At 43.8% G+C, this 25,060-nt stretch overlaps 1 protein-coding gene across 1 annotated transcript in view; it reads right to left on the bottom strand.

Moving 5' to 3' along the window:
- Positions 1 to 21,086, bottom strand: part of TMEM114 (transmembrane protein 114) — a 996,508-nt gene extending 975,422 nt beyond the window's left edge. Inside the window, exon 1 of the mRNA XM_050774545.1 lies at positions 21,074 to 21,086. The gene's annotated coding sequence lies outside the window, so the exon portion shown is untranslated. The remainder of the gene's footprint in view (positions 1 to 21,073) is intronic.
- Positions 21,087 to 25,060: the final 3,974 nt, after the last annotated feature.

The following is a 25,060-nucleotide window of genomic DNA, read 5'->3' as shown; positions in this document are numbered from 1 at the left end:
CTACGTGACATGTATGTGCACCAACCGGGGGAAAGATGATTGACTCAAACCAGACATTCAATTAGCATCTTCTGCAGCCACATGGTTTAATGACAGACTATTTCTTTTTAGAAGCTCAGTGAAGATGGGCGTGGCCTTTAGAATCTCTAGACCTAGGATTGTTAACTGGCTCTGCCACTTAGTAGCTGTGACCTTGGGGAAGCGACAGAATGAATGGTTGGGGACATTGGTTGTAGGCGACAAGCTAAGCCTGAGTGTTTGTAAGGAAGCTCTCCATTAGAGGGTCAAGGAGTAGGCTCAGAGCTATGCAAGCAGCCTCAGCTCCCAGAATCTCCCAGCAGAACTGGCTGCTGTCTCTCCCAGCCTTACTTGTACTGTTAGCCCAGCAGCCCTTTGTGTCCGGGGAAATCAGAAAAGTCGCCACCACCACCAGCATCTGTTTTAAAAATGGATTGCTCTTGTCCCTCATTTTTTGGTGCCCATAGCTCCAATATCACTCTGGAGCAGGTACAGCTGATTGGCAGAGCCTGGTGGTTGCTAAGGCCCGAGAAAGTGGGTATTTGGCCTCTTTACCTTCTACAGTGGGAATTGAGCTCTGCCCGGAATGCCCCAGGCAAAGGAGGGAACATTTTTCAGGTGCCAGGTAGCCAAAAAGAAAAGTACTGAGATTACAGATGTGAGCCACTGTGCCCAGCTAAAGGCAGTCTTTTGACAGTTGCCCTGTGCTTGGCACTCTGGTTGAAAGTGATCTATATGCGAACCCTTTATCCATTCATGAAGCACTCAGGTTCATTTGCCACACCATCTACGTTTCTGGTTCCTGACGTGCTGTTGCAAACACACTACACACTACAATTGACAAACACTGCAAACAGGAATTATAATACTCATCTGCTTGCTTTTATTCATTCATCATTCATTCATTCCATCTACAGGTATTTACTGAACATCTATTATGTACCAGGCACTGTGCTAAGTCTGGGGATACAGCAGTAAAACAAGGGTTTATTGAAAAGGTTTACATTATTGCTTGTAACAACAATACAATTGACAGAGTCTCTCATGTTTTGAGTTGAGTTCTGTGCCAGAAACTGCACTAGGTACTTAATGCCTGTCTTTCTCACCCCGCCAGTGAATGAAACTTTCTCTCCAAAAAATCATTGCAGAGTGCTATTGTGCAATAATCCCCAATACCAGGTGGCCAATAAAACTAAACACTCTGCTCAACAGAAACTTTGATCCCGAGAGATTCAATTTTCTTGCTTTTCTTTTAGACATCAATAAGCTTAAAAATCAAAACATAGGAGCCTGATGATTTTGGCTAAATGCATGATGTCAGCTCATCCAGCTCAATCAAGGGGTTGACGGCTGTCAAACAGGTGACAAATGGAATTAAGTGCACCCGCCGCATTGATGCACAGCTTGAAAAGCCTTGCTTGTTTGGAGACTCCGATCATCTGTCTCCAGACCCCCTCCCTGTGCTGAGCTAACTGATATAATTAAAGACATGTTTCTGTTTGTGAAGTGATAGACTGAGCTGGCTTTCGGGGCTGCAACATCCGTCATTCCAGCCTGTTGCTGTCTTGTGGCTCCTTCTGAGTTCAGGGTTCCTCGGGGTTGCTGTCACTAGCCTTGAGAGCAGAGCGGGTGCCCATGTTTCACAACTGAATTCCAACTCTCGTATAAGGTGAGACACGGGAAAGGTGTATTTATCAAAGTGGACAGGAAAATAAAAGCCATGTGTGTCCCAGTGAAATGCCTGGGTAGAAGAGAGACACGGGCAGGCCCATAGGCAGGATGGCCTAGTGACAAAGGATGTGGGTTTGGGACCTGGGTTCTGAGCATGGTCCTCCCCAACTCCTTAATATTCCAGAGAGCCAACTTGTTTACACAATCATCACACAAATGATACCCAATCCTAGGGCTGATGAAAAATTTAAATGAGAGAATGGTAACAAAGAGCCTGGCTGATAACATTGTTGGTAATAAGTAGTGTCTGCTGATGATTAGTGTTATTAAGACAATTTCCCCAGCGTGGCCAGTTGCTGTAGATTCTTAAGAAAGTTGCTTATCCCTTCTGTGCCTCGGTTTCTTCATCATTAAGCATCTCTCCCAGTCCATTTCGTGGGAACACAAAGGAGAGAAGTAGGGAAGGTAAATATGTCAACATTTAAAAAATGACTTGATGCCAGGCGTGGTGGTTCATGCCTGGAATCCCAGCACTTTGGGAGATGGGTGGATCACTTGAGGTTAGGAGTTCAAGACCAGTCTGGCCAACATGGTGAAACCCCATCTCTAGTAAAAACACACAAAATTAGCCAGGTATGGTGGCACGCACCTGTAGTCCCAGCTACTCAGGAGATTGAGGCAGGGGACTTGCTGGAACCTGGAGGTTGCAGTGAGCCGAGATTGTGCCACTGCACTCCAGTCTGGGCGACAGAGCAAGACCCCACCTCAAAAATACGTAAATAAATGAAAATATGTAACATTTAAAAATGTAAAATAAATAAAAAATTAAAAATGACCTGACAATTATGGAGCAACTCCTCTGCTTGATCAGATATGAAGGAAAATGCCTTTTTTTTTTCACTGTGTATCCACCCTAAAGCCTGCCACATGGTAACTTGGGTCACTCACTTTCTTTGCACTCCTTGCTAGTCTGTACAACAGGGCTCCGTGCTTGCCTCTTAGGGTCACATGAAGATCACTTCAGGGAATGCATGAGAAAGTTCTGTAACTGTTGAGTATTATCCCCATGAGAGGCAGGGGGAGGTCTGTAGGCTTTGTCCTAGAGCAGCAGCTCCCTGCAGCAAAAGTGAGCATCTTTGTCATCTCTGCAGGCTGCTGAGCACCGGGCTTGCTGACCTTCTCAATCTGGCCACTGGCCACTTGAAGAGCTTCATTCACTCCTTCCCACTGCTCCTGCTCAGCTGTTCTCCCAAACTTTGTGAGCCCTATTCCAGGCTATGTGCACTTGCCTGAACACATTGCGTTTATCTCCTTGTACTAGAAAGTATTTGCTCTTGGTGAATCCTAGGCCTTGGTGAGTATGGCGTTGCCATAGCACCCCCACCTGTCGTCACAGCATCTAGCTTTCTGCATCAACATTTCCTGTTTGTTTCTCTCTCTCCACTGTGAGGCTGTGCATAATTTGAGGGTCAAGGTCCTTGCCTGCTTATCTCAGTAAGGCACCTCACGCTTGCCAGTCCACACAATAGAGGGACCAACCTCTCAGTCTGCAATCAGACGGCATGAGTTCAAACCTCACCTTGTTCCTTTATTAGCCATGTTCTTAGGCAGTTCCATAACAGGCCTCGGCCTCAGAGCAGAGATGTCTGATTGGCCTAGACTTGGGGCTCCTTACACTTTAGTAAACCCTTGAAACGCCTAGGAGTCTTGTATAAGAATTAAGATTTTGGTTCAGGAGGTTGGGAATGGGACCTGAGATTCTGCATTTCTGACAAGTTCCAGGGTGTTGCCACTGCTGTGGGTCTCTGGACCATATTGTGAGTAGTCGGGTGCAGGCTACGATTGGTTCAAACACTGGATCATGGGGAAGATTTGGTTTTCAAGAACAAGTTGACAAATAGGCTCACATGAGAGTCAAAGGACATCATGCATTTAAAGCCCTGAATCCACGAATCTTGGCTAATCAAGGCATGCCTCATATCAGCTGTCATTTACTGAGCTCCTCCTATGAGAGCAAATAGCAAACGTTGAGTGAGCACTTTTTATACGTCATTCAATGTGCCAAGTACTTTGACACACAGGGTCTCGATTCTCACATCAACCCTATGAAGTGGGAATAACTATATTCTCTGTTTTGCAAGTGGGGAAACTGAGGCTCAGATAAGTTAAATGTGTTGAATTATTACCAGCCTGATAATACTTTTGATTGACTTGCCTTTCCCACCCTCTTCTCTTTTAATAAAATCACCAAGGATCTGAGAAGATCAAATCTGCCTCCAGCCCCTGCCACCTAGGAGCAGATGTAACGATACCAGCAGTATTTTCCCTACTTTTTGTTCATTCCTGCAGCCATTGTTTATTGAGCCTCTACTATGTGAAAGGCACTGTGGATATACTAATGGAGACAAGCATAGCCCTTATGGAGCTTCCAGTCCAGGGAGAGACACAGATATTAGTTGAGGAATTCCATAGATAAATATGATTCCAATCTGTTGAAAGGAGCTATAAGGAGAAAAGGATTTGAGAGCTACAGAAATGAGGAATTTGATCAACGGACTCTGCAAAGGCTTCCATGTGTGGAGATGACCTTGAAATGACAGAGAAAGGTGGGTAGGAGTTGGCTAGAGAACATCTTGTGCAAAGGCCCTGGGGTAGGTTGGTGGGGGAGAGCACAGAACACTCACGAGACAAAAGAAGACAAGTGTGGCTGGGGGTGGGGAGGTGTGAGCTGAAACTGGAGAGGCAGGCAGGGACAAATCACAGAGGGCTTTCTAGTGCACATCAAGGATTCTGGGCTTTATCCTAAGAGCAGGGGAAAGTCACTGAACAGTTTTAAGCAAGGGAGGAGTGATAATATCAGGCATTAATTTTGAGATCCCTCAAAGAGATGAATCAAACAGAGTTGGTGGGAGTTGCTTGAGTGAAAATGAAAAGAGGAATAAGAAAGGCCAGCAAGAAATGACAGTGACCAAGGCTGGGTGTTGGGGTGGCAGTGGCAATGGGGAAGAAGGGGACCTCTGTAGAACGTATGTGAGAAATTTAAAAAAAACCCATATATTAGGGCTTGGTGATGAGGTCACTGTAAGGGGTGCAACAGCAAAGTGAGGGTGAGGGAGGCTTCCTGAGTATTCTCCAATGTTAGGACCCTAATAATTCAGTCATCCTCTTCGTCCATATCTTCTATTTATACCTGGGCAAATAGTCCCAGAGAGAAAGGAGAAAAGGATTTGGGAGCTACAAAAATGGGGAATTCGATCAATGCAGAGGCTTCCATGTGTGGATATGACCCTGAAATGACAAGCAAAAGGTGAGTAGGAGTTGGCTAGTTAAAGAAAACAGTTTGTGCAAAGGTCCTGGGGCAGGGTTGGTGGGGGAGAGCTTGAAACACTCAGGAGTGCCTTTCACATGGTAGATACTCAATAAACAATGGCTGCAGGAATGAATAAAAAGAAGGGAAAATACTGCTGGAATCGTTATGTCGGTTCCCAGGTGGCAGGGGCTGGAGGCAGATTTGATCTCAGATCCTTGGTGATTTTATTAAAGGAGGAGAGGATGGGAAAGGCAAGTCAATCAAAAGCATTATCAGGCTTATCCAAGGTCACACAGCTGGATGAGCAGAGGCTGGGCCAGTGTGGACCAGTTTTGAGACTCTAGTGGCCAGTCCTGTGTAGTCCTAAGGAAGGGACCCTCTACCTTCTGCCTCTTGTATTGCTAAACAACAAAGTAGCAAGTGAGAAGAGGATATAACAGTGAAAAGATGAATGAGCTGAAACTGTTTCTCCCTTTAATGATTCTGTTAGGCCTGTCAGATTCTCTGTCTTCAGGATTCCCGGTGATTCGTCTGCCTTCAAAAGTGGAACAAACCCAGTCCTGCTTGACCCTTCCAGGACTCTCAACTGTGATTTTTGGCTAGAATAACAAGCAGAAGCTTGACATTATAGAAAGACTTTTCAATCAGGAAGGCCTGGGTTCAAATCCCCTCGGTACTTCTAAGTATCTACTCAGGAGAAGCACTTATCTGCATGCAGTATGGGTCGTGCATGGAAATTTTCACTGCAAAACTGCCTTTTGTAATGAAAGACGATTAAAATCAACCTGAGAGTGTATCAATAGGGGAAAGAATAAATAGGATATAGTTTATTTACATGATGGAGTACAAACACAGACCTCAAAGGAATGAACTGACGTCAGTTGGAGAGGTGGATCTCAAAGACACATATTGTTGAATAAAAAATATGAGTTGTTGAGAAATCCATTTAAAAGGATACTATTTCTGTAAAAAACATCACAGCAAATGCCATGTATTTTATGGATACATTTATGTGCATGTAAAGTAATAAAAAGAGGTCTGGAAGAACAGGAATGACATTCATAATGCTATTTGAGGTGGAAGTCTTTATCTGCACTGTTCTAATTTTCTAAAAGGCGAATGAACTGATTTATTATAAGAAGAAAAACTCTGCTAGCATGACCTTTGAAAAATAATATAAACTTTTCTGGCTAGGCGCAGTGGCTCATGCCTCTAATCCTAGTACTTTGGGCGGCTGAGGTGGGTGGATCACGAGGTCAAGAGATCAAGACTATCCTGGCCAACATGGTGAAACCCCATCTCTACTAAAAATACAAAAATTAGCTGGGAGTGGTGGCAGGTGCCTGTAATCCCAGCTACTCGGGAGGCTGAGGCAGGAGAATGGCTGGAACCCGGGATGTGGAGGTTGCATTGAGTGGGGATTGGGCCACTGCACTCCAGTCTGGCGACAGAGCAAGACTCCATCTCAATAAATACATAAATAAATACAATAATATAAACTTTTCTGAGTCTCAATCTCATCACTGTATCCATTCCATAGTTATTAACTACCGTGCTTTACCCGTGCAAGTTGTTGGGGACTCAAAGTTGAGATAGGTTCCCTGACCTTAGAGAAGCTATGTGGTCTTTTGGGACAGAGAGGAAGCAACACAGTGATCAGAGAGCACAGAATAAGCCAGGGCCCCCGAAGAAAGGTCATTGCCTAGCCTGGGGTGCAGGAAACCATCCCACGGATATTGGCACTGAGCTGAGGTTTTGAAAGACAGGAAGGTGTTAGACAGTTGCAGGACGAGGGTATAGGTGATGCAGTTAAAAAACAGCCTGTGCTCCGTGTTGGGCTGATTAATTACCATTTAATCTACAATCAAAAACAAAAACAAACGTGGCTGCTGTTCTCCGCCTCTTTTATTTTTTAAAAACATTATCACCATCCATAGGATGGAAATTATGATATTTAGCACACAAACTTGTTTTGAGGAAGGGATCTAGCACACAGCAGGTATTCGACAGACATGACTTCCCATCTCACTTGTTGCTTCATTGAACCCACCTTAGGGGGCTGAATAATGGCCCCCTAAAATATCAGATCCTAATCCCTGGATCCTGTAAATGTGACTTTATTTGGGGAAAGGGTCTTTGCAGAGGTGATTAAGGTAGGGATCTTGTGACAGGGAGATTACAGGATGTTTTGTCCTAAATATAATCACAAGTGTCCTTAAAAGAGAGAGCCAATGGGAGCTAACACAGACACACAGGAGAGAAGGAGGCAATGGAGAGAGATCTGAAGACAATGATATTGAAGATTTGATTGATGCAGCCACAAGCCAAGGAATGCCAGTGCCTCTAGAAGCTGGGAGAAGGCAAGAAAGGCTCTCCCTTGGAGCCTCTGGAGGGAGTGGCCCTGCTCAGCCCCGTGAGGGTGGTTTTGCATTTCTGGCCACCTGAATTGTGAAAGATTGTATTTCTGTTGTTTTAAGCCACTCAGTTTGTAGTAATTTGTTATAGCAAATGCATAAAATGAATATACCCAAGTCCATTACCCATAGCCCTCTTCAATCTTTACTGCATTGCAGCAAAAGGTATCTGATAAACGCACTTGCAACAGGAATGAGAATTCATGGCTTCCTAGGAGCATATTCATGGGGAGAAAGGGCAACGCTTACTCCAAAGAGGGAAGACTTTCTAACTGAACCTTTCGGACATCAGAGGGCTGTGGGTTGTGGCCAGAAGGCCAGTTTGAAACAAGACTTGCATGCTAGAGGGAGCTGGCAGCCATGGGAAGTTTCCCAGGGTCTTATCCAGGAGACACAATCATCTGAGCTGGGATGCAGAGGCCAAGGCATAACCAAGAGGAAGCTAAAATAGTCTGGAATCTAGCAGCAAGTGGCAAATCTGAGCTGTAAAGCTCGGATGGAAGAGAACAAGTCACAACGGAAAAGTGACTGCCCGCCCATGTGGGCTATTCAGTTACCAGGTGCAGGGCACCTTACTAAGAAGTGTTGTACACCAGATCACCTCATTCTTAAAATTCTAAGGGAAGCCTGTTCTACAGTTTTGGGGTCTTAGGCTTAGTGAATCTACCCAGGGTCCCAGTGCTGGGAGGAACAGGTCTGCAATTTATACCCAAGTCTTTTGGATTTCATCCAGTTCTCTCAAAGTTGGCTGAAGACTGGGGAAGGTGTTCCAGGTGTACCTGTCTTGTGTCCTCTCACTTTATACCTTGAGGACCTGTTTGCTGCAAACAAGGCTGAGGCTAAGACTAATGTCTTCCGGAGTTTTTTCTCATGGACTCTTGCCAACCTAGAGACCCGCTTTTTTTTTTTTTTTTTTTTTTTTTTTTTTTTTTTTTCCTGGACGCCCATTTGGGTTAATTGACTAGACTTTGAGCTGAGGAGGGTGAGCGAGTGTGTGTGTGTGTGTGTGTGTGTGTAGTGTGTGTGTGTGCACATGCACACATACATCTGGTCTTATCTGCTCACTTAGACTGTGCTAAAATAATGTGTTTTGGTAAAAAAGCAACATTGCCACTTGGTATCAAGCTGATTAATTCCTACAGAAGCTGTAATGAAAAACAAACCACATTTGTGTCTCAACCTTGCTACCATTCAGCATCTTCTGTGATTTTGTTTTTCTTAAGCTAGTTTCAGAATCTTAACAGCTTCTGTAATCTTCCAAAGATCTCACAGGACTTTCTTATATGACTTGCTCAGAGCAAATGAAAATAAAATTATATTTGTGCTTCTCACAAATTCTTGGAGGTTGTGCATATTTCCTCAAATGATGGGCCACTGCAAAGGTAATCTCATGTTATCATGATTTACTTAATTATTTTGTAATTAATTAATTTATTTATTGAGATGTAGTCTCACTCTGTCACCCAGGCTGGAGTGCAGTGGTGCAGTCTCGGCTCACTGCAACCTCTGCCTCTCGGGTTCAAGAGATTCTCTTGCCTCAGCCTCCTGAGTAGCTGGGATTACAGTTGCGTGCCACCACACCCGGCTATTTTTTTTTTTTTTAATATTTTTGGTAGAGATGGGGTTGTACCATGTTGGCCAGGCTGGTCTTGAACTCACGACCTCAAGTGGTCCACCTGCTCCAGCCTCCCAAAGTGCTGAGATTGCAGGCATGAGCCACCAAGCCCGGCCAGAATCCTGAATCTAATTCTGGCAACTCCCAGTGCATTTCATGGAAGGGATCATTAGAGCTAACACAGAATTTTCCCTGTGTCACTTGCTAGTTACTGTTTGTATACATTTTTACACATACTAATTCTTTTAAACTATACAATAGCTCTACGAGATAGGTACTATTATTACCCTCATATTAAAGGTTTGTAGAGGTTAAAAAAAAACCTTCCCAAAACCACACAGCTATTAATGCTAGCCTTTGAATTCAGGGGGCCTGGCCCAAGAGTCCACTCTTTTAAGCACTCCACTAGTGTCCTTTATGTATCCCGAGGCTATTTCATGAAATCATAAAGCAGCTAACATTATTGAGCCCATATTGTGTGCCGAATATTTTGTAGGGTGTTTTACATGCATTTTCACATGTTCCCAAACAAGCTGATTGCCACAATTACTAGGGAACTTAAAAAATGTTTGTTTTCTCTAGGAGCCACCACCTGCAACCTCCTCAATCCATTATTAGGAGTAGAAGTGAAAACAGGGATTAGCATTTGAGTCATAGTTTGACCCATGCGCTAGAGGGGTCCCAGGAAACTTGGGAAGGGGCAGGAGATATTCCCTCCTTCTGTTCTCAGGACCCATGATCACATTTTTCTGGCTTATCAGAAATTCTTGGAGGTTGTGCATATCTCCTCAAATCATGGGCCACTGGAAAGGTAATCTCCCATTATCATGATTTACTGAATGTTGAGTCTAATTCTGGCAACTCCCAATGCATTTCACGGAAAGAATCATTACCGTAAACACAGAATGTGTCACATATTTTGCACAATATTTTCCCCAGTAGCCCTCAATTGGCTCAATTTGGAGAGGTCGTTCTCCAGTGGGGAAGAAGGAACAACAAAAGGAACATTTTTGGAGTATTTATTAACCGTATAGGCTAGGCATTTTTTCTGTGTATTTTGTATGTATCCATTCATTTAATACCATTGATAATCCACTGAAAGAGATGTCATTATTAGCATCCCATTTTACAGAAGAAGAAACAAACATTTCAGTTACACTGCAGGGAAGAGAAACAGGGGAAAGGAGAGACAGGATAACAGTTGCCTGAGTTAGGCGTAAATGTCCTTCACAGAGATGCAGAAACCTTCCCAAGACCACACAGCTATGAACGCCAGGATTTGGACTTAGGCAGTCTGGCTCAAGAGTCCATCCGCTTACACACTCTGCTGGTGTTCGGTGTGTACGCCTGGGCTGTTTTGTTCAAACACAAATCGGATAACATTATTGAGCCCTTATGACATGAGAAATGTTGTGTTGGGCAGACTCGAGCCCCAAGGCCTGCAGTATTTCACTCAGTCCGTTTTCCCACATTACCATAGCAAGGCTGTTTACTCATTAACCTTCCATCCCCATTGAGAATGGAGGGGGAGGACGTGCAGAGGATTCATGTTTACGGAATACACTGCACCAGGGTCTGGGACACGGTGCTAGATAGTTATATACGTCACTTTATTTCATCTTCATTGTCCCATGAAACTGTTGATGCACATAAGGAGGCCAGATACTGAAACAAAGTGGAAATGAACTGCCCAGAAAACTGAGATGTGTCTATTTTTCTTCATATTCATTTTTCTTTTTTGCTTGGATAATTGCAGTACCCTGCTACACCCTGTATCTGCAGTTCAAGCCTGCCATGAATCCGTTCTCCATGGAGTGGCCAGAGTGATTACAAATATAAATGAACTCAAGCTCTGTAGTCTAGTTAATAGTATCACGCCAATGTCAATTTTCCACTTCTATAAGTTATACCTTGTCACCATTGGGGAAAATGAGTGAAGGGCTGGTGGGACTCTATGTACTATTTTGTGACTTGCTGTGAATCTATAATTATTTCAAAATTAAAAGTAAATCAGGCCAGGTGCGGTGGCTCATGCCTGTAATCCCAGCACTTTGGGAGGCTGAGGCAGGCAGATCACTTGAGGTCAGGAGTTTGGGACCAGCCTGACCAACATGGTGAAACCCTGTCTCTACTAAAAATACAAAGAATTAGCTGGGTGTGTGGCACGTACCTATAATTCCAGTTACTTGGGAGGCTGGGACACGAGAATCACTTCAACCTGGGAGGCAGAGGTTGCAGTGAGCCAAGATCGCACCACTGCACTCCAGCCAGCGACAGAGAAAGACTCTGAGTCAACAACAACAACAGCAAAAAGTAAATCAATTTATCTATCATCTACCTAAATATTGTGTCACTGCAGTGAGAGATATGTTTAGATAGATGGCTACAGATGGAGAGACAGACACACAGGCAGACATCTCCAGAGTTCAGAGCTCACTGCTTCCTACTGCTACTCGCCCCAGCCTGCATGCTCTGGCCCCTGGTTGCTCCCCTGGTTCCCTGCACCTTACACCAACCATCTCTTTTACTATAATGCTCCAACCACACTTGCCTCCTCCCTGCCTCAAGACTTTTGCACTTGATGACTCACTTTCTGGACCACACGGGCTATTCTCATGACTGGGTCCTGCTTGGTCAGGTTTCAGCTTGTGTTGCATCTTCAGAGAGGCTCCTCTGACCTCTCTGCCTTTACATGTCCTCTCCCTATGTCCTTTTTGATTTTTCCAAGCATCAGCAAGCTTTCTGCAAAGGGCCAGAGTAAATATTTTAGGCTTTATGAGGCACCGAAAGTCCCTATTACATATGATTCTGTTTGTTTACAACCCTTTTAAAATGTAAAAAAATAAATCATTATTAGGATTTACTGACTCTTGATTTAGACTGTCTCAGCATCTGATTTATATTCTACTCAGCACAGCCTGTCTAAGGTTAGTTTTGTAAAGCCTTACTCTACGTTTACTGCCCGGCTTCCCCTCTAGACTGTGGGATCCATGAGGACAGGTGTTTTTTCTGGATCACATCCAAGCCTTGATCTAGTGTCTGCCCTGCAGTAGATGCCTAACATGTACTAATTAATAAAGGAATGAATGAGGGAAATTCATCAGCCTTTTTCCTGGACACCACCAGGAAGTTTCAGCCTGGCATGGCTTGGAGTGACCAGAAATCTCTGTGCCCTCTCTTTTGCCCACTTGCCTCCCTGCTAAGGGGGTTAGAATACTTCTGTTCAACAAACAGACTCCCAGCATTTGGACCCCCATCAAGCTGCTGACTTCCACAAATACAGGTAGAAGTGGGAAAGATGAGCATCAACACTGCCCCGCCTGGCACATCAGTTTAGGACTTTTAGATGCCATTGACAAATGCCCAAATAACCTGCAACCTCCATTCATTAGGAAACCAAACAGCCAACTCATTGGCTTCCCAGTTGGCCTTCTTTTTTTCTTTTTGAGATGGAGTCTCGCTCTGTCGCCAGGCTGGAGTGCAGTGGCACGATCTTGGCTCACTGCAACCTCCGCCTCCAGGGGTTCAAGTGATTCTCCTGTCTCAGCCTCCTGAGTAGCTGGGACTATAGGCACACGCCATCACACCCAGCTAATTTTTGTATTTTTAGTAGAGACGGGGTTTCACCATGTTGGCCAGTATGGTCTTGATCTCTTGACCTTGTGATCCACCCGCCTCGGCCTCCCAAAGTACTGGGATTACAAGCACAAGCCATCATGCCCAGTCCCCATTTGGCCTTCTTAGAGTGGGCACCACTAGGTACCCGACCCCAGTGCTGCCACAAATGTGGGAAAATTCAAGTATGGTAACTGGCCACGGTCCAATGTTGTTTGTGATGATGATGATGATGATGATGATGATGATGATGACGACGATAATGATGATGATGACTTTTTTCCTTTGGAAATGAACACAGCTTTATTGTTTCTTTTGTATTACACAGATAATTTGCAGGAATTTTAGAAACCGCAAATAATACAAGGAAGAATAAAACAACAAAAAAACCCCTCAACTCATCCAAATTCCCATCAGCCCTAAATAGCCAGTTAACCACGTTCTATTTTAAAGAGCATCTTTCCAGATATCTTTCCAGTGCTTAAAGAAATACACATCAATATAATTTACATAAGTGGGATTACAAGATACTGAATGTTCCACAGTTTGCCTTTTTGCTCAGATGATGGTGATTTTAATGAACAAGTAAAACAGAATCAGCATAGGAGAAATATGTCCTCTATCACAGTGACACATGCAAACTCGGGCTCTCTGCCTAAATGTAAAAGCTAATCCCAGAGAGAAGTAAGTGATCTGTGCTAATTCTCAGGACCTTACTCATAGAACTATTAGACCAGAATTCTGCCAACCAAATACCTGTACCTCAATGAACAAACATGCTCCCTGCTGCCTTCTTTCTGTGACCATTCAAGCCCTAATACTACTTATAAACAGCGTACATGCTGATCATTTTCTTATCCGGGAAAATAGCTTCCAGAATTCCTGCAGACCATCAAAGTCTGGAATCAGAGATTAAAATGTGAAGGTAATTGGTGTCCGAGTATCTCAGGTGGAGCGTCCGTGTATTGCATCATTTCAAAGTTTAAATAGCAAAGGTCAAAAATGATATGAGGGAGGAATATTTATTTAGGTCAGTTCTTGGATTCTTCTATCTAGTGGAATTCCTCTCTGCACTCTGATTACCTCACATCTGAAAAAAAAAAATTTGAAAGTCCTGATTGTACTTCAGGAAAGAGGCACTTTTACTGTCTCAGGGAGGTCAGCTGGTATAAAAATTTGAATAGCTAATATTTATTGCCACTTCTCAGGCGTCAGGCACTTGGAATGCACTTTGTATCTCCTACCTAGGACATCCTTGGTGGTAGGTGATCTCAGTGTCCACATTGCGTAGGTGAGGGAGCTGAGCTTAGAGCAGACAGGTAATTTTCCTAGGTCATCCAGCTAGCAAGAGGCGAAGCCAGGAATTTAGATCTAGCTCTGTCTGAGTTGGAGCTGCCCTCCTAACTGCCATGTTGACACACAGTAGGTACACTATAAACACATTTTCCTTTCTTTTACCCTTACAATAGGGGGCCTTTGATAAGGGGAAGCCTCATGTCCTCATATCTGATTTTTTTTCTATCCTGAGCATTCATTTATTCATGCATTCATTTAATAAAGATTTCTTGCCCTCCTTCTCTGTGCCAGGCATTGTCCTAGCTACTGTGGATACAGCAGAAGACCTAACAAAGCCACTTCACTCTCTCGCTTCATGGAGCTTACTTTGCAGTGTGGAAGGTAGGTTATTTGAAAAAGCAAACAAACAAACAAAAAACAGAGATAAATATGTGCTATGTCAGGGGTTACAGGGGCAAAGTAAAGCAGAGTATGGAAGATAGAGAGACACGGGTATATCCTAAACGGTGGTCAGGGAAGAATTTTGGATGAGATGGTAGTTGAGTAGAAGCCTGAAAGAGAGGTGAAGGTGAAGCCTGCAGTTATTTGAAGAAAGAGCATTCCAAGGAAGGGCATGTGCAAAGGCCCTGCAGCAGGAGCATGCCTGAGGGCCACAGAGAGTGCAGAGGGAAAAGAGAGGATTAGAGAGAGAAGATGAGCTGGAAGAGAAAATAGGAGGTGTTGATCAGATCAGATGAGGCTTTGTGGGCCATTGTGAAGGATGTGGGATTTACCTTGAGTGAGCTGAGGTTTGAGCAGATGAGTGCTCTGACCTGATTACATTTTAACAGAACCATTCTGACACTCATGTGAGGGGGTAGATAGGTGGGGAGTGAGGATGGGGTAGATAGGTGGGGAGCAACGATGGATGCAGACAGGCTGACCAGGAGGCCATTGTGATAATCCAGGTGAGAAATCACGGGGTCTTGGGGCAAAGTATGAGCACTGAAGGTGGCTAGAAGTAATTGGATCCTCTGTGCTTTGAAAAAAGAGTCAATGGTCTTTTTTTGTTTTGTTTTGATAAATTGGATGTGCTGAGAGAAACAAGAACAATACATTCCATAGCATTTATGCTACTCTTCAGTATCAATGTGAAAATAATAAAAGAGCAGCTTGATGTCTTCAATCATGCTGCCTATGCCCTATGCCCTGTCCTCTCCCGGACAGAACAAATAGTGCTGATTCAAATCCACCCAACTATCTGTGTTCCCTGGACAAGTAACTTTACCTCTCAGAACCATTTATTCATCTACTGAATAGGACTATTGATATCAACAGTGCCTCCGTCAGAGCGTCTTAGGTGGATTAAATGGCATGACTCATGTACGTGGCTTGGAGACATGCATATGGAGAGTGGGGGCTAGGTATTAGTCCTTATTTCTCTTAGGAGTCACATAGGCCTTTGTTTTAGTCATAAGATTAGGGCCCTTCTTTTGAGGTCGCTGCAACCCTGGGGAGAGTGATTATCTAGCACTGTGGCTAAGATCAGAAACTCAGGAATCAGTTGCAAGGAAACCATGGTCAAGATGGTTCCATCACTTGGTCAAGGCATTCAGGCTCTTCGTGGAGCATGGTGACTCACATCTGTAGTCCCAGCTACTCAGGAGGCTGAGGTGGGAGAATTGCTTGAGCCCAGGGGTTCCAGGCTTCAGTGAGCTAGGATGGTGCCACTGTACTCCAGCCTGGGCAATAGAGCAAGACCCTGTCTATAAATCAAAAAGGCATTCAGACCCTCTATGCCTCAGTTTGCTCACCTAGGAAATGGGGAGAGTAAACTCTCCCTTGCAGGGTGGCTGGGAGGATTAAATGAGAGGACGAAGGAACAATGACCAAAGAACAGCTCCTCAGTCACTCCTGCTTCCCTTCTTTCTTCCAAGTCTCTGTTCTCAGTCGCCAAATACCTGCATTGGGATTTGCCTTCACATTTCACGTCCGCTCTGGGTTATGGAAAATTATGCTTCTGTCCTCTAGCATACAGACCTGCTGCTATGTCTGGGGCTGGGGATTTAACGTCTTTGCAAATTGTCTGATTCTGACATTTACTGTTCTCTGCTTGTCCTGGGCTGGAATCTGCACGATGAGGCAGCTCTAGGCTTTGTTCCGAGCAGAGGCAGTACACACCATGGTCTGTTTGTGGGGCATAAATTAGAGGTGGGACTAGACTTTATTGCTATTATTAAATCAGATAAGTATCAGTAGTGATTTCCATCACTACCTCTCATCCGGGATGCTGCCCCTGCTGTCCCAGGTCCATGCTCACTCCTTTCAATCTTTTCTCCATATGGCTCCCAGAGGCCAGAGGGATCATTTAAAATGCCCGATCACATCATAGTTGTCTTAAAACATTCTCCTTCTGCCTCCCACTAGTCTAGCCACACTGGCCTGCCATTTGCAACTTGACTTTGCATCCTTTCTTCTACCAAAGTTCCTTTCCACATGCTATTCTCTTTCCTGGTGGGAGGTGCATTGGTGCATCTAGGGTTATATAACAAGATAAAATCAATAAGGTACAGTTGGAGCATTTAGAGGCCCAGCACCCTGAAAATATCAATCACACTGCTGCCATATGCAATTTAGAACAAAATAACAGTAAGCAGTGGCATATAATTTTGTTTTTCAAAATACACACATTTATATAGTTGTGCCGAAATACATTTGTTCTCTTGTTTGCTTGCTCTTGCTTTCTCCTTTCAGATGTTCTTATTCATTCTCTTTTAAGCTCAGTATCTCTGGGGCTCTGCTTTACTGATACCCTAAACTGTACTTAATTTCCCAACTGGGAATTCCAGAAACTGGAGTCAAGAATGGGATTTTTTTGTTTGTTTTTTTGAGATGGAGTTTCACTCTTGTTACACCCCAGGCTGGAGTGCAGTGGCACAATCTTGGCTCACTGCAACCTCTGCCTCCTGGGTTCAAGAGATTCTCCTGCCTCAGCCTCCCAAGTAGCTGGGATTACAGGTGCCCACCACCATGCCTGGCTAATTTTTTTTTTTTTTTTGTATTTTTAGTAGAGATGGGGTTTTACCATGTTGGCCAGGTTGGTCTCGAACTCCTGATCTCAGATAATCCACCACACCTGGCCAAGAATGGGATTTTTAGAAAATAAATAATTAAAAGAGGGCAGAGTAAGGAGTATTCAAAGAAGGCACTCTCCCGAACCACAGAATCGTCATTATCCTCATTATTGGTTTTTTTGTTTTGTTTTGTTTTTTTGAGAAGGAGTCTCGCTCTGTCGCCAGGCTGGAGTGCAGTGGCGGGATCTCAGCTCAGTGCAACATCCGTCTCCTGGGATCAAGCAATTCTCCTGCTTCATCCTCCCAAATAGCTGGAACTACAGGCACACACCACCATGCACAGTTAATTGTTTTGTATTTTTAGTAGGGACGGGGTTTCACCATGTTGGCCAGGATGGTCTCGATTTCCTGACCTTGTGATTCACCCACCTTGGCCTCTCAAAGTGCTGGGATTACAGGCATGAGCCACCATGCCTGGCCCTCATTATTGTTTTTTAAATAATAATGACAATAATGGTAAAAATTTGCCATAAAATTGTCCTTCACAATGAAGGAGGGACTTCACTGAATCCTTCCCAGAACCCTTTAAGGAAGTATTATCAACCTCATTTTACAAGAAAAGCTAAGGCCCTGAGAAGTTGTGTTCCTGCCTGTTATGGACTGAATTCCCTGTCCCTTCCCTCCCCGATTCCTGTGTTGAAGCCCTAACCCCTCATGGGATTGTATTTGGAGACAGGACCTGCAAGGAGGTGATAAAGGTTAAACGAGGTCAGAGGGGTAAGGTTCTGATCTGATAGGACTGATGCCCTTATAAGAAAAGGAAGAGACGCCAGGGCACTTTCTCTCTCTATACCGTATGAGGACAAAGTGAGAAGGTGAACGTCTGCAAGACAGAAAAAGAGCCCTCACCAGGAACTCAATCAGCCAGTGCTTTGATTTTGGACTTCTCAGTTTCTAAAATTATGAGAAAACGGATTTCTATTGTTTAAGCTACCCAGTTTATAGTATTTCGTTATGGCAGCCCAGGTGGACTAATACACTCCCCAAGCTGCTCTAACCACTGACAGCTGAAGACAGAATTCACAGTCAGATCACCTGACCCCAAAGCCTGGGCTTTCAACCCAAAGCCTGACTCATCATGAACAATTGGGGTCCTAAGTCCAGAGGGTTCCTGTAATATCACACTATACAGAAAGACCCCAAGTAGAAGCCAGTCAAATGAGACCTGATAATGCCCAGGCATGATAATTTTATTCCGTATACCCCAAAGGCAGGAGAGATTCTCTGACCTGCAGCCATAGTTTGCAAGACTAGGAGAATTCTGGCCACCATGTTTGAGTTGATGGCCTGGCATATGGCTATGAGGCATGTGGAAGAGCCCAGGACAAGGCCAGCATCCACAGAGATGTGTGTTTCCTAGGGATACCATTACTACAAACTGAGTGGCTTACAACAACAGAAATCGATTCTCTCACAGTTCTGGAGATTAGAAGTCTAAAATCTAGGTGTTGGCAGGATTGGTCCTTCTAGAGGCACTGAGAGAGAATCTGTTCCATGCCTCTCTGTTAGATTTTGGTGACCCCTAACAATTCTTCGTATTCCTTCGCTTGTAGATGCTTCACTTTAATCTTTGCCTCTGTCATCCCAGGACATTCTCCAGTGTGTCTCTGCATCCAAATGTCTTCTTCTTATAAGGATACCAGTCACTGGGTTAGGACGAGTAGGCTTTCTTCTTGATTACTTCTGCAAAGACCCTATTTCTAAATAAGGTCATATTTGCAAATATTGGGGATCAAGACTGCAATATTATCTTTTTGGGAAACACAATTCAACAGAAAACATGGGGTGGTTTTAGTGTCCACCCTAAGCCATGTGGAGAGACCATGCACCCCATGTAAAATAGCAGCCATGACTGCTATGCAAATGCAGCTTCAAAACAATGCCCCACTTCTTTGCAGTAAGATGACCAACTGAAGCCCTCCTACACAGAACTTCCAGAGACTCAGGATTTCACATAGTTTTGGTATCATAAAGGATGAGGTAAGCGAAGGTATAGGAGGGGGACTAAAACTGCAGCCACTGAGGTCCCTTGCTTATATATCCCTTTGAGGAAACCTGCTGTAATTAGGGTGATTGGCTGATCATCTCTAGCTGCTGCATGGTTAAATCCACTACAGCGTTTATTATGAGGCCATATTCTCCTGGCTGCACTGAGCCAGTAACTAAGTAGGGTGAGGGTGCCAGTGCCATCCCATCCTGCCTGATGAAGATTCTTCTAGTAGACAATGCATGCTTGGACGCTCCTCAGGCAGCCTGAGCATCTCCCTACCACATCCTCCTTCCTTTTCTCCTTTCCCAGGTGTCAGACCTGCATCATGGTCTAAAGGCTCTCCCCACCTGCTCCTCTTCACTTCTCCTTTATCCTTCATAGGCATTTCCCCCAATAAATCTCTTGCATGTCAATTTCCGTCTTGGCATCCACTTCTGAGAGAACCCAGAAGAAGAAATGACAATACAGACATACAAATCCAGCCACCTTGGAAGCTCTGACATTCTGAAACTCAAGAACTCCAGCCTTCATGCTCACCATATTCACATGGATAGTCAGATTTCACCCATGTGGAAGGTTGTGTCAAAGACGGCCTGGAGGTTAGCTAGCCGAGTGGACACTCCGTAACTATTCCCACCCCACGCCCTGGCTTCTTTCCACTACAGTGCCTGGAAAGCCAAATATTTATTTTCCAGCCTCTTTGCACTGAAGATTGCTTTCTTGATTGAAAAAAGGACAAGATTAAGCCGGCACCACCCTTCCCTCCCTTTGTTCTGCCTTGAACATGAACATCACGCTTAGATCCTGAGTAGCTAATTGAGAACACGAGATAACAATCATGAAGGAAAGATTCAGAGAAACACACAGGCACCCCCCCTGACATCACCAAGCTTCTGAATGAGCACAGCAGCTGTTTACCTCTAGACATATTGTTACGTAAGAAAAATAGACCCTTATCTGTGTAAAGTACCATGTGCCACTTGCAGGTAAAAACACACCTAGATGATACAGAAGACTTGATTTTGAATACATGCTCTGTGGATTTTGAGCAAAGAGCTCAGGAAATACTAGCACCGTCTTTGGGTGCAGGCAGAACATCACAGGCAGAGGGTCAGAGAGTAGTACCCACATCCCCCTCCACTTGGCATCCCATGCAGAGGTGGACCTGGGCTAGGAGCTTCTGGATTAACTGTGGGGATGAGAAATGCCCCTCCTCCCTGTTGCTCTCTGTTTTGCTTTGATGGGGTAGGCAAGAGAGATATGGGCTTTGTCTTCTCCCTAGTTTATTTGATTAACAGAAATAGGTTACAACAATGAGAGTTTGTGGAAGAGAACATCAAACTTTTTTTTTTAGTGAAATCTTTTTTTTAACTTTTAAGTTCACGGGCACATGTGAAGATTTCTTACATAGGTAAACTTGTGTCATTGGGGTTTGTTGTAAAGATTATTTCATCACCCAGGTATTAAGCCTAGTACCCATTAGTTACTTTTCCTGATCCTCTGCCTCCTCCCACTCTCTGCCCTCTAATAGGCCCCAGTGTGTGTTGTTCCCCTATCTGTGTCCATGTACTCTCTTCACTTAGCTCCCAGTTATAAGCGAGAAGATGTGGTATTTGAATTTTTGTTTCTGTATTAGTTTACTAAGGATAATGGTCTTCAGCTCCATCCTGGTCTCTGCAAAAGACATGATCTCATTCTCTTTCATGACCGCATAGTGTTCCATGGTGTGTAAGTGCCACGTTTTCTTTATCCGTTATATTGCTGATGGACATTTAGGTTGAGTCCATGTCTTTGCTATTGTGAACAGCTGCAATGAACATATATATACATGTGTCTTTATAATAGAGAATCTTTATAAAGGATTTATACTTTTGCTTATCCAAGTGACAATGAGTAGAACACAGAGGAAAGTGGTCTTGGGAAGACTTCCACAATGGAAGACTTCAGAAAAAATTGCAACCACTCACTCATGTGTTTTTCAGGACTTAATCTTTTTTATTCTATTAAAAAAAAATCAAGTCCACTTTCCACATCCCCCCAAAGCCCAGATCTCCACCAGCTGAAAGTGAATCAACCCCGCACTCACAGCACGATCGGGTGTCACATTCTTTACTTAATATCAGCAGCAGTAACACTCAAGCACCAAAAAAGCCCAACTAATTATATGTCTGTTTTTCCGCTGTTGTTATTTGCTTGTAACAAAAGGCACCTGCCATGTTAATTATGCCCTTTTCATAAACAGCTTCTCCAACCAACCAACCAAAAATGAGTTTTGGAGTAAAGCGTTTTGAGTTAGAAAGGGAGGTCTTTAAATCAGATCTTTACATTGTTCCTTGAGTCCACCCAGTGACATTCTCATTCATATGAGGCCTCCATAACCTTCACTCTGGCCATCAGGGAAGATGATTCACTGAATTTTTTTTTTAAAAAAGATAAAAATGATAAAATAAAAAATCTTGGAGAAGGGGAATCTAGAGGGAAGTCAGTCAAACCTCCCTGCTTTGAAAGTCACAACCTCACTTTGAGGATGAGATTTCCTGGAGAAAAGTACACATCACAGCTGTATCATGTACATATTGTAAAATATTCTCTGACAGTTTTCTTTTTCTATTTGTATCCAGAGGCATAACATACAGGAGAGGGCACACATCTGAAGCATATGCCTTTGTTGCTTTTTTTTTATTTTGAACATTTTTTATTGTGGTAATAGATATACAACCTCAAATTTGCCATTTGAACCTTTGTGTGTGTGTGTGTGTGTGTGTGTGTGTGTGTGTGTGTGTGAGTGACAGGGTCTCACTCTGTCAACCAGGCTGGAGTGCAGCGGTGCAATCTTGGCTCACTGCAACCTCTGCCTCCCAGGCTCAGGTGATCCTTCCACCTTAGCCTCCCAAGCAGCTGGGACCACAGGCATGCTTCACCATGTCTGGGTAATTTTAGTATCTTTTGTAGAGACGAGGTTTTGCCATGTTGCCTGGGCTGGTCTCAAACTCCTGAGTTCAAGCGATCTACTGGCCTCAGCCTCCCAAAGTGCTGGGATTAGAGGCATGAGCCACTGCCCCCAGCCCATTTGAACCATTTTTAAGTATAATATTCAGTGGCATGAACTGCAGTCACAGTTTTGTACAACTATTACTACTACTTCCAAATTTTTTGTCATCCCACACAGAGACTCTGCAACCATTACAGCTTGATTGATTTTACACGTCTACAATGTGTAGCCAAACCCCAGATCAAGATATAGAACATTTCTAGCTTGCTCTCTTATACTTCTTTCTAGTTAATAACCTCCCAGAGGCAACCACTGTTCTGACTTCTAGCACTATATGTTAGTTTTGCCTAAACATCCACATAAATGGAACCAAACAATATGTACTCTTTTGTGTCTGGCTTCTTTTACTCAACAATGCCTGTGAGATTCACCCATATGGTTGCCTGTATCCAGTTTGTTCTTTCTTTATTGCTACATCATATACTATCATATGAACACATCACAAGTCTTTCAGTGAACAGGAGCACTTCTTTCTCTTGGCCACTGTGCTAGTTTCTAGGACTACCATAACAAAGAACCACAGATTGGGTGCCTTAAAAAACAGAAATTTGTTTTCTTACAGTTGTGGAGGCTAGAAGTCCAAGATCAAGGTGTTGGTAGGTTGGGTTTCTTCTGTGGTCTCTCTCTTTAGCTTATAAATGGCCCTGTGCCTTCACATAATTTTCCCCCTCTGTAGATGTCTGTGTCCTGATTTCCTCTACTTATAGGAACACCAGTCATATGGGATTAGGGCTCACTCCAATAACCTCATTAATCTTTGATCACCTCTTTAAATACCCTACTAATAGGACTTGAACATATAAATTTTGGGTGGGACACAATTCAGTACAAAACAGCCATGTACGTAGGAGTGACATTCCTCAGTCATAGGATGGGCAGGTGTTTAGTGTTAATGATTATATTGCTGGTTTTCCAAAGTGACTGTACTAATGGAGAGTCCCACCAGCACTGCAAGAGTTCCTGTTCCTCCACATCTTTGACAACACTTGATGTTGTCAGTTTTATTTTCATTTTAGTCATTCTGGTGAGTCACTGGCAGTATTTATTGGCATTTTCCCAGGCACTTCTTGAACAACAACTCAGTGTCTGATTTGACATTTGCCCTCTAGCCCATATGTTGTCAGAATATATTTTGTGGTCATACCTGGGAAGTTGTTTAGCTCACAAAGTTTCCTGTGGTATGTTTGTCTCCACAAGTCTGGGAAGTGGTCTGTACTCCTACGTGAGTAGAGAAATTGTGGGTAATCCGCAGTTACATATTTATTTATATATGAAATTTATCAAATACTCTTCTATTAGTGTGTACTACTTTTCTAAAACAAACAAACAAACAAACATGAATTTGAGAAAGGAGGCTGGGCATGGTGGCTCACACCTGTAATCCCAGCACTTTGGGAGGCCGAGGCAGACGGATCACCTGAGGTCAGGAATTTGAGACCAGTCTAGCCAACATGGCAAAACCTCATCTCTACTAAAAATACAAAAATTAGCCAGGTGTGGTGGTGCGTGCCTGTATTCCCAGCTACTCCGGAGACTGAGGCAGGAGAATTGCTTGAAACCAGGAGGCTGAGGTTGCAGTGAGCTGAGATCACACCACTGTACTCCAGGCTGGGCAACAGAGTGAGACTTTGTCTCAAAAAAAGATGAATATTCATTGTGCGAGCGCTAGAGAGATGATTCTGGGGCGCAGTTGTAAGTGTGCTTTTTGATTGGTTTCCATTTTCAAAGAGCTCACTCATCGGCAGGCACTGGGATCACCCACTTGCTGTTGGGAAGGCTTCTAGAGAAGACGGAAGGCTAGTCCTGATTACAATACAAATGTGTAAAAATATGTGCTTGCCTGTTTGTATAAATACATACATGTCATTATTTTTTTAATGACTCTGCGCCAGATACTGTGCTAAGGGTGCTTAGCAATCTTTGAAGCATCTTTATTAGATTTATAGTGACATAATAACAACACTAATAACAATAATAATAATAATGATTATTATTTTTTGATGTTCAGAGAGGTTCAATGACTCACCCAAGGCCACATAAATAGCTTGTAAATGGCAGACCTAGGACTGTGAACTCTGTTCTACCTGACTCCTTTTTTTGAGATGGAGTCTTACTCTGTTGCCCTGGCAGGAGTGCAGTGGCACCAGCTCAGCTCCTTACAACCTCTGCCTCCCAGGTTCAAGTAATTCTCCTGCCTCAGCCACTCGAGTAGCTGGGTTTACAGGCACACTCCACCATGCCCAGGTAATTTTTGTATTTTTAGTGGAGACAGGGTTTTCCAGGTTGGCCAGGCTGGTCTCAAACTCCTGACCTCAAGTGATCCGACTGCCTCGGTCTCCCAAAGTGCTTGGAGTACAGGCATAAGCCACCACACCCTGTCCACCTGACTCTTACCTTTTGACATTTTGCTGCTTTTGTTATGAGTTTGGGTCTTTCACAAACCTTACCTGCAGGATTTCCAAAGCTCATGATGCTGCAAGGTGGGAGTTATTTAGACCCACTTTATAGATGAAGAAATAAAGGCATTTGGCCATAGTCACGTGGTTAGTTGACAGAGCCAGTACTGAAACCCATTTGGTATGATTCCCAGCTCCATGATTACTATCATTATTCTTATTATTCCAAATCTGTATCAAGCTCTGGTAAGATGGAAACTGGGTTTGTACTACCCTTGAGTGACAGGTTCATCCACCGGAAAGTTCTGCCTTGCATTGAGCTGAAATTGGCCTCCTTGCAACTTCACCCAATTGCTTCCAGTTTGCAGCCCAGTATTTAGCACTTAATTACATCTTGTCTTCTATTATGCACTAATTGTGTCTTGTGGTTCCTCCCTTCTCCCTGGCTCACTTGCCAACTCCTCGAGGGCAGAGACCAGGTCTTGTAGGCTGTACACCTTTCCGAGAGGCAGAGCAGGAGCTTATTAAATAAATACCTGTTGAGTGAAAATTCCCACCAGGGTTTCCCCC

This window comes from Macaca thibetana, chromosome 20 (genome assembly GCF_024542745.1).
Source record: "Macaca thibetana thibetana isolate TM-01 chromosome 20, ASM2454274v1, whole genome shotgun sequence".
Classification (NCBI taxonomy): domain Eukaryota; kingdom Metazoa; phylum Chordata; class Mammalia; order Primates; family Cercopithecidae; genus Macaca; species Macaca thibetana.
This window is presented reverse-complemented; position numbering and strand designations above follow the sequence as displayed.